This window comes from Carica papaya, chromosome 3, assembly GCF_054855325.1.
Source record: "Carica papaya isolate Zhongbai chromosome 3, ASM5485532v1, whole genome shotgun sequence".
Lineage (NCBI taxonomy): Eukaryota > Viridiplantae > Streptophyta > Magnoliopsida > Brassicales > Caricaceae > Carica > Carica papaya.
In genome coordinates, this window is record NC_142311.1 from 25,871,238 (window position 1) to 25,881,980 (window position 10,743).

The window sequence follows — 10,743 nt, forward strand, 5'->3', positions numbered from 1 at the left end:
CATCCCCAGAATTACATCCAAATTCTTCGTGTCTATTTCTATCAAGTCTACACTCAATTTTCTATCGATTATCCCTACAATACAAGCTTTATATATGATCTCCCCTAATAGTGTCTTATGCCCAAGAGTAGACACAAATAACATAGAATCAAGATTTTCAAGTAATACATTCAATTTTTTTTTACAAAAGCATGTGAAACAAAAGAATGTAAAACACCAGTATCAATCAAAACATGTGCAAGGTGGTTACAGATAGTGTACATACCCTGTATCACGTCCAGGTTAGTTTCAACATCCTGCTGGGTAAGGGTGTAAACTCTGCCCTAGATGGGAGATCTGACTTGATTATGATTTTACAGCACTCTTTCGCATAGCATTGGGTACTCCCAAATATGCGATAGGTATTGTTGAGGCGATAAGAGGGTCGGTCTCCATGATCCTTATCACAGTGCTGGTAAGTCCTACCATGTCCTACTGCCGGCCCCTGAGAAGGGGCTTGAGTCATAGGCCTAGCTCTCTTATTTTGCTGAATCAGTGTTGTAGGTGCTGGTCTGCGGTGTAGAACTGGGGGTCTAGAATATCCTACTACCGGAGGAAAGATACGAAGGTTCCTTTCTACTAGCTGCGCCTTGCCCAGAACTGCTGAGTAGATACTGAGCTCGAACACATACAACTGTTGCCTGATTTCAGGACGGAGACCCCACTCAAACTTTCTTGCCTTTCTACCTTCATCCATCATACTCTCAGGGGAATGCTAACCCAACTCTAGGAATCTTCGGGTATACCCTGACACCATCATATTATCCTGGACCAGGTGTGCAAACTTCATTTTCTTTAAATACCGAAGATGCTCTGTGAGGTACTCTGCATTGAAGGCTACCAATAACTGTTCCCAAGTGATTGAAAGAGCAGGGTGGTCTGCTTCAGCTGCCACCAGTGACCTACCTCACCTATAATTTATCAATTAACCCAACATCTAGATTTTTCAGTTAACCTAGTTGTCTCCATACCCCGTCCGGTAATGGGCGTCAAACATGCCATCGCCTCAATACCCCATTCGGTATGAGGGTGAACCATGCCTTCTAAATCCTTCAAGTATGGAACTTTTTAGCCTTGTCCAGTTGAGGTAATGTCCAAAGTAGGGTTCTCTATGTATCAGGTTCGTTCACCATTTCCCAGGATACCTAGTAAGTCTATATCATCAATCAATCGTTAAATTCATCCTAACATTTCGTATTCACAAATCAACTATAGGTTATGCAAATAGGCGATATGTACATTAAGAATATATTTGAGATATTTTATTTGAGAGCAGACCAACATGGGAATGTGCAATGAGGTAAACCAAACAACCGAGAAAATAAACAAAACCATCAATTAAATACGTACATTATAATAGTAGGCAATTCAACCAATACAGGTAAATAAATAGTGAATCAGGAAAAATATGAATTGATTGGTTCTGCCTCCACTAGTAACTTGTAATTATTTTAAAGGTTTTTTTAATTTTTTATAAAACACAAGTTATGCAATTATTAAGCTTAAATTTATCATAATAGGGAATAGGGTAAGAGATTCGTACCTGGATCAATGTTTTAAAATGTCGTGATATCTATTACGCCTCCAAACAGCTCCCAAATTTTTTAAAATTTTTCTGCGAAAATCAAAATACTTATCACGTATCAAAAAATATCTCAAAAAGTCAAAATTAGTGTTGAAAATACTTTTTAGCAAATTTTAGGATTCCGGCATGGCGGCGACGCCATACTCCGGAGCCAGCTTCGCCACCCACAGTGGCGGTTCGCCCTGATCTATCTTGTTTTGGCCAGTTTAGGCTGATTTTTATCGATTTTACACGTATTCCTACGAAAAAATACATTAGAAAGTCTCGGTTGCCAAAAAAATAAAAAAATCGACATTTGACCAAGAGGGCTTTCGGGTGCGGCGGCTCCGTCAGTCCTTCACAGCTGGGGTTCTTCTTCAACTAACCTACACTAGAAAGAGACGGTGAACACGATGGTTAAAGAATCACATGAAACAGAAAACGAGAAATGAGAAGGGCATTGGAGAGGGTTTTGGTCGCGACAGCTTGGTCGAGTTTTACCTGTAGTTTTCGGCTCATCCGCTGTCCCTTTTGCTTCGATATGGCCACTTGGAGGCTTGAAATTGAATTCCGAACGAAAATGAGAAAATTTTACCTTTTTTACCGGTCGATGGTGGCTCCGGTCCGGGGGTGGCGGTGGTCGACCTCTTTCTCTGACGTCTGGTTCTTCTTCTCCGACAAGGGCTGGTGTGATTAGGGTTAGGGTTCCCTAAAATGTGATGCTTAAATACCTTTCCTATGTTGATGTGGGTAGTCTGTTTAAGAACAAGTGGCCCTCTATCGTCCCTTGGATCTATCTTAATCGGAGAATGAATCTGGATTGCACGATCGGATTGAATATGACTGTTCGATTGCGTCTAAAAAAGAAAAGCATCTGGGTCGTTCACGTGCACGGGATGAGATCTGGATCATCAGATTGCTAGACATGCGGATTGCTCGCGTGGCCTCCTGCGTTGTGCCGATGTCAACGGGGTTACCACACGGCGTGCTCTGCTTTGCCGGGACTGGTGACCGGGTCGCCACGTGACCAAACTTTTCCTTTTTGCGATTTAACCATCTATTTTCAATTTTTTTTTCAAAAACACCTCCCGTATTCAAAATTTTACTTTTTTTTCTAAAACTATTTTTAATTTGGACCCTGATTCATTTTTTTTCAAAAATTTAATAAAATTTAAATTATAAGAAAACTTTTTAATTACTTATATATTTTTTTATAAATAAAATTTTTTTATCCCAGGCAAATTTTTGGGCCTGAGTATTACAATATTTATAAATAACACATGATTATCTTCTCTAAACCCTAAATCTAAATCTTCGCCATAAGTCTAAAAGAAATTCATTAAGTTTTAAGGATGTTTATCAAAATGGATATTATATTGAAACATGTAATGGTCTAAGTAGTGAATATCTTTATGTTATGAGAATCGTATTTGCTAAAAAATACATATTAAAAAAATTGTTAGTATTTTCTTCTGAGTTATACTCCATAAATATTTATGTAATTAAAAAAATCAATTTTATACTAAAAGTTCACTAATTCAAATCTTTTTAGGGTATTGAATGATTGGTTAGCACATTTTATGCAATAATAATGCATAGGATAATTAAGAATTCACGACATCAATTGAATAGTCATGAGATTTTTAGAATAAATGAGTTATCATGTATTATTTATTCTTAGGGAAAATTAATTGTTAAGTTGTCACCAACCAAATTGGGATTGAATCCCCTTTATTTATGGAAAAAATGCAAAAAGATATTTGTGGAGCTATATATCCACCATATAGACCATTTAGATATTGTATTATTTCAATAAATGTATCTATAAAATTGTCACATTTGTGTTTATTATCAACTCATGACTTGGTATTTGCAAATTTACTTGCTCAAATAATTTGATTAAGAGCAAGTTTCCAAATTATACAATCAAGAGTGTTTCTTGATAATGCTAGTGGATTTAGACCTAAAGCTTTTAATGATTATTGTACGACTATTTGAATAAACATAAAATAATCTACAACCCATGTCCACACAAATTAGTTTGGTTGGATCGTTAATTAAACGCCTCCAACTAATAACAAAACCATTAGTAGTGAGAATAAAATTTTATTATTTTTTTTGGGGATATGCTATTTTACATGCAATAAAACTTATGTGCAATTTATTATACACAATCACTTTCAATAATAATTTACTAGTAACAGTGTTTACTTTATGCTTATTAGGAGTAGTTTTTTTAACCTTTTTGTTAAACGCATTTTTAAACAATGTAATTTACTTAAGAAAGTAAAAAATAGTAAATTACTAAAATACCCTATGACCTATACAAAAATGTTTAAAGTTCATTTTGAACTATTTTATTGTTCAAAGTTCTCTTAATACTTTTAAAAAAATGATAAATTTTTTTGTCTCTGTTAAATCTCTCCCAACAACATTTGGTCGCACTGACATAGCATGTAACGTACAGAAGCCACGTCACATCAGTTTTAAATTTGTTCACAAGGTGTCCACCTTTGCACCTATGTGACAACCACGCTAGATTTTTATAACCCATTCTAAATAATATGTTATAGGGAGAATAAGATTAAGATTCCTATAGCCTTGTATATTACAATGTCTACATGTAATAACCAGGCCAAAGGGAGATAAGGGAGCTTAGGCCTAGGCCAAGAAAAAAAAAGGAGAGAAAGAAACCTTAGCAGAAGAAGGATGAGGAGGTTTATGTATAAGTGGTTTATGTATGTTAAATCATAATTAGATGAAATATGTATATTGTAAGAACGTATATATATGTACATAATTAGAATAAGTTTATGGTTAAATATAATAGTACCAAGATAAATTTAAATAAGCAATATGTGTAGATATGGATTGCGGTTGCTTGTTACTTACATAGTACGTTGGGTGTATGTTTAATACGATGTAAACTATATATGTTGGACATACATGTATGCATGTGATTGCTTGCTTAAATGATTTTGTGTGAGTAGTTTGTTGTTATGTATACTCGTTATAGGTGGAATGAGTGTGCATCTCAGTTGTGTAAATAGGTGTGTGAGAGTGATAAGATTGGTTGTTGGCTGTGTGAGTGAGAATATAAATTGATACCATTGTTGAATGTGAATTTTTCTTTAAAAATATAAATCTAATATTTGGGTAGAAAAAGAATAAAATATCAAGAATGTTTGGGGTTTTGAAATTGGAATATGAAATATAAACAATCTTTGAAGAAGAAAAAGCTTACCGGGTATCATGGGAGAGAGTGTACGTATTTGGTACATAAAGTAAACCCTACCGTGGATGTGTTCTCAGTCGTACGGGGCTGGAAAGTCCCATACCAAACGGGGTTGAGAATTGATTTAATTACCCTTATACTGGACGTGGTACTGAGGCAGTCTATAATTGTGGCGCCCATTACTGGACAGAATATGGGGATGACCAATGAGCTGTAAAAGAAATGTTTATACATCTACATGTAGCGGGGATCCCTATGGGCCCCCAGTGATACCGGTAAGGAAAATGATAATATATAATGGAAATGGAGGTGATCTAGATACATATCTGGTATGGTTGATGGTATATGTGAACGAAACAAAATTATCTGAATACAAATCCAATACGATATGATGATATTTATAAATGAGAATGATATGCACGGTACCTAGATATAAATATGTTGGAATTGGTAATAAAAAGGATATGGTCCTTGATTGTTTGTTTTGTTATACTTTGCGATAATGATAATGAGTATGGTTGTCTTGCAAATTATATTTCTATGAATATAAAATTTGCATTGGTTTTATCAAACTTGTATGAATGTGGATTTGCATATCTCTGTTTTGAACACTACTTTATTCTTACTGAGTTTGTGAAACTCACTCCAATTCATACCCCTCCCCAATGCAGATTAATTCAGGTAAGGAGGGAGTTCAAGATCAAAAAAAGATTTCGAAGAATCTTTTAGCTACCTTGGACGCTTACTGTAAAGTAGATCTGAATGTATTATTATGATGTAATTTTGAAAGATTGTTGTGAGTTTCATGAATTACGACTCCGTACAAAGGATATATTGTTGATTTATAGAGATCAGCATAATGTTGCGCAAAAATTTATTAGGTTTACATATGAGGTGACACTCCTTTCTCTCTAGAGAAATTAGGTCATTACACTACAAGAGCAAAATACAAGGAAAAATGAATATAAATGTGAATGCTAAAAGAATTATGAGAGGATTTAAAGGTCAATGTAATAATGAGTAAACGTCAATGAACAAAGAACATTGTTTTGGAAGAGCTTGAAAGTTTATGCAATAATCAATATGAGAGACTTTATGACTATGGTGAGGAATTGAGAGTTAGTAATCCTAGGTCAATCGGAGCAATCGTGGCGAGGAGAATGAGGGAAAACATATTTATGATTGATATTTTTACGTGTGTTTTTTTGGATCTTAAAGATTAGTGGAGAGTTGGGTGCAAATCAATCATAAGCACTAATATATGTCTTCTAAAAAAGATGAGATTTTGCCAACTCCTTTATGTGATACATAGAGATGGGAATAATCAAATATTTCAACAATTCTATGGGATTAAGTGCAAGATCTTCTGATATGGTATCAAAGTATGAAGAAAGGAACGAAGATAAATCCTTGCCATCCACGATGAAGATGAAATCCTAAAATCAAGAGCCTTCACTTACTTGGTTCATTTGATTCTTGGCTTTGATTGAGATAACAATAGAAGATGGAAAGTAAATATTTATATTTTTTCTCTAATTCTACATGGATAATATACTAGTTTGGTTCTAATTTGATAAGACTTGAAGCACTCTATTGAAGATAGATTTTATTGTTTGATTCTACATAGATATTACACTAGTTGTTGATAATAAAATAATATGATTTCGTTCTGATGGAAATTTGAATAATGTAAAACATAGGGGGAGAATATTGTTTTATGTCTGATTACAGTAATTTAATTATGGTTTGACGGAAATCAAAGAACGTAGAAGATAGGAATAGTTATTGTTTTATGGTTGTTTAATTCCATATAGACATTATAATGGCTGGGTCTAATGTGACAAAAGTTGATGAGCCTTTAGAAAATCCTTTTTTCTTACATTCGAATGAGAGTCCAACTCTCTAACTCGCATCCACTGTGCTCATTGGTGAAAATCTTTACTCAATGTCTAGGGTTATGAAAATGGCCTTAATTTCAAAGAACAAACTAAAGTTTGTTCATGAAACCATACAAAGTCCATGAAAAAATGATCTTATGTATGGAGCATGGGAAGGATGTAATATAATTATACTTTAATAGATAATCTAGTCTTTATCCCTGTCAACTACATAAAGCATGTTATGGATCAATCATGCAAAAGATCTTTGGAAAGATTTGCATGATAGATATGCTCAAGGAGATGTAGTAGGATTTCTGATATATAACAAGAGTTGTACTCTATGAAGCAAGATACATCTTTGGTGATAGAATTTTTCACTAAGTTAAAAATTATTTGGATGAAATGATGAATTTGAGGCCTATGCCTACTTGTAAATGTCAACTAGTCTTTAGATGTGATGTTATCCATATTTTTCTAAAATACTTAGAATAAGACCAAACCATTCACTTCTTGAAATGCATGAATGAGATTGCAGATTCTCATATTAAAACCTCTGCCAAACATTAATAAAGTGCTTTATCTGGCAATTCAACATGAGATAACCACAAGTGTAGGGTTACCTACAAAACAATATGAATATAACAATTGTGTGTAAATAAAGATAATATTATGCAAACACCCAGAGGAGGAAGAACATATTATAATTCCAACAACATGAAGAAAAATCCTGGAAATGGGAATAACAAATGAGCAAGTTGCACATACTATGGGTTACTTGGGCACACATAGGTGCTATAAAAAGCACAGTTACCCTCGAGGTTATAAACACAAGTAGAGAAATAATGCAAGTATAGATCAAGTAAGCACAATCACATATGATTCTCAAACAAATAGAGATGGTAACAGTGGAGACTTCTATGCTGGATTTAAAAATCAACGTGATATCTCAGCAGTTGCGCCTCCTTCATTCACCAAGGACTATTATAACATAATCATTGCTCTAATTTAGGGCACTGCACCAACACAAAATATAGTACACCAGCCAAGCATCAATAATCTCTTAGCTAATTTTCAACCTACATTAGAATAAGGTACCTTTTTTCATCATTCCCAATATACATATTAATAAAGTAGATAATTGAATTATTGATTCAGGGTGATGGACCATATAGTAAGTTCTCTTGAGTTGTTTGATTCATATAGATTTATTAATAATATGTTTGTAAAATTACCCGACTCCCAAATAGTGCATATTACTTATATTGGCAATGTACACATCACACCAAATGTTATACTCCATGATGTACTTTATGCCCCTCATTTTACAACAAACCTTAGATATGTCAGTCATTTATTGTGCAATTATGATTATTTCTTTAGCATTCAATAAAAGTGGTTGCTGGATTCAAGAAATTCAGAACTTGAAGATGATTAGTTCAGCTAAGGAATTAATAGAACACATAAACAATGTTATTTATTGTTTATTTTTAGTATGAATTAAACTTCTTTCTCCCCAATTTAGATGGTTTTGGCTATTTTGATGTAGGTGAAAGAGGCAGATCTTAATTCAAGAAAAGAAATCTCGCAGAAGCAAGTTTTGTGTGAAAGCAGCAGGTCTCCAACTATAAGCCTCGCCCAAGGTTTATGCCCTAACAAAAGAAGAAGGCTTCTGCCTATAAGCCTTAGGCAAGGTTAAGACATCAAAATGGTTGCAGATCTCAAGTACACAACTAAGTGTCATATAAGACTTACATTCTCTTGAAAATAAAAAACTAGTCGGTGCATAGGTAACCCTCGGGCATAGCTAACATCGTGACAGCATGGGGAGAACCAAGTTATACTCGACTAAGCCTCGGCCAAGGCTTAGACAGGTGTTGTAGTTGGTTTGAAAGAAAAAGAGCGTGCTTTTGATATCAAAGAAGAATCTCATTACTTCTAGAAAAAGAAACTAAAAATCAAGGACGAGATTATTCTGGAAAGTTAAAAGGAAACTGAAATTATTCGAAGAGATTCCAATCTTCTTAAATAGAAACCCTAATCCTCTCAGGTTTAAAAGCAGTACAAAATTGAAGGACACATCTATCTTGGCTGTCGCACATCAAAGAACTTATAGTTTTTTGAACTTTCTTCCTTCTCTTTCTAGTAATCATTAAAATGTTATTTGTACTGAACCCACCATGAGTGGCTCACAACTCTTTTTTTCTGGCTGTGGATTTAACAAAATTCTAGTTGTATTGTGAGATATAATTGCTTTAATTCTGGTTTTATCGAAGTTTAGTATTTGTTTATTTTCCTGCATATATCATTATTGTTGTTGTTAACCGCTTGAATAGGGCCCATTAGGCGTGGGGCACAACAACATATTGCCAGCCAGAATATTCTAAATCTATAATTGTTTAGATTATTTTGGCATCTAGTGGTAAATTAATCTTTCAGCCAAGAATGATAAATGATCTGGTTAAGCAGTTCTGACAGCTGAATTCAACAATCAGAACCAAGTTCTTCTAGTTCTCAAGGTTGTTGATAGATTAAATCATAGAAACATTTCTAAGACTATCTATTAACAAGAATCAACCAACAACCATTTCTCGGTTGGTTTAAGATTAAGAAATAATAGGTTGTCGGAATGTTTTCGACAACTAGAACTAGTTTATTGTAGTTTAATAAAATTAGTCATTGCATCAATGATCAGTTTTATAACTAGAATCTAACTACTTCTTTAACTAGGATCATTCTCACGTCTGATTATTTCTTTAATTGTTTTTTTAGCACCTTCAGTCTTTTTAGTTAGGGTTTATTTTCAGTAGTCACCTCTTTTTATCATTTTTAACTCCAAAAGAAAAAACTCCCCTCCTAGTCTTTGTGTTTTTGTTTGTTAGTCACAAAAAAAAAAAAACGATTTCAATTCCCTGATGATTCAACCATGTTTACCACTACTGTAATTTTATTTTATTGGTTGAACAATAATTAATTTTTGGTGGATTTGACACCCATCATGTATCATCTTCAAGTCTTCAAAGACACAATTATTTCAACTATTAGTTACTTTGTTAGACATCAACTATTAGTTACTTTGTTAAACATGATTCTGTAATAAATACTGATTCTTCATTTTCTTGTTAACCAAACTACTTGGCATTTTTGAGTTAGTCATCCATCTATATCAAAATTAAAAATGTTGCAAAAACTTGATAGTCCTATTGTTCCTTATTCTTCATTGTCTTGTGATACTTGTCATCATACAAAACAAAAACATCCATCATTTCTAATAAGTAATTTTGGTACTAAAAATATTTTTGATTTGATATACCTTGACATTTGGGACCTATTTTCTTTTGCTTCCCTATATGGACACTATTACTTCTTAACCATTGTTGATGACCAAAGTCGGTACATCTGACTATTTTCTATGAAAATAAAAGCAAAGGTACAAAAAATATAGTCAAATTTTCCTCTATGTAGAAACTCAATTCAATAAAAGAATAAAATGGATTCGAACAGACAATGGAATGGAGTTCAGCATGCCAAACTTTTATGCTAAAAAAGGGATTCTTCACCAAAATTCTTGTCCTTATACACCATAACAAAATGGGGCAGTTGAAAACAAAATACCAACACATTCTGAATATAGCAAGATATCTAAAATATCAACTAGTCCTAATTTGATCCATGAGCTATGAAATGCATATTCCTTGGTTACCCTTCCCACATTAAAGGCTTCAAATTATATGATCTAACATCTCAAGAAATACTTGTGTCCCAAGATGTTTCATTTGTAGATCATGTCTTTCCATTCATTTCCAATGACCAAAACAAACAAGAAAAACTTGTCCTACCCCATATTGATGATTGTTTAACAATTTCAAACAATGATTTTTTCATATCTTTGTATTCATAGCATGATAGTGTACAAACACATTCAATTGAACTAGTCACTTTAGATGGCTCTCATCATTCTTCAGTTGATTCAGGTAACTCCTATAATCACACTTCTTTCTTCTATCTAAAACCTGAGCCCTTTTGCT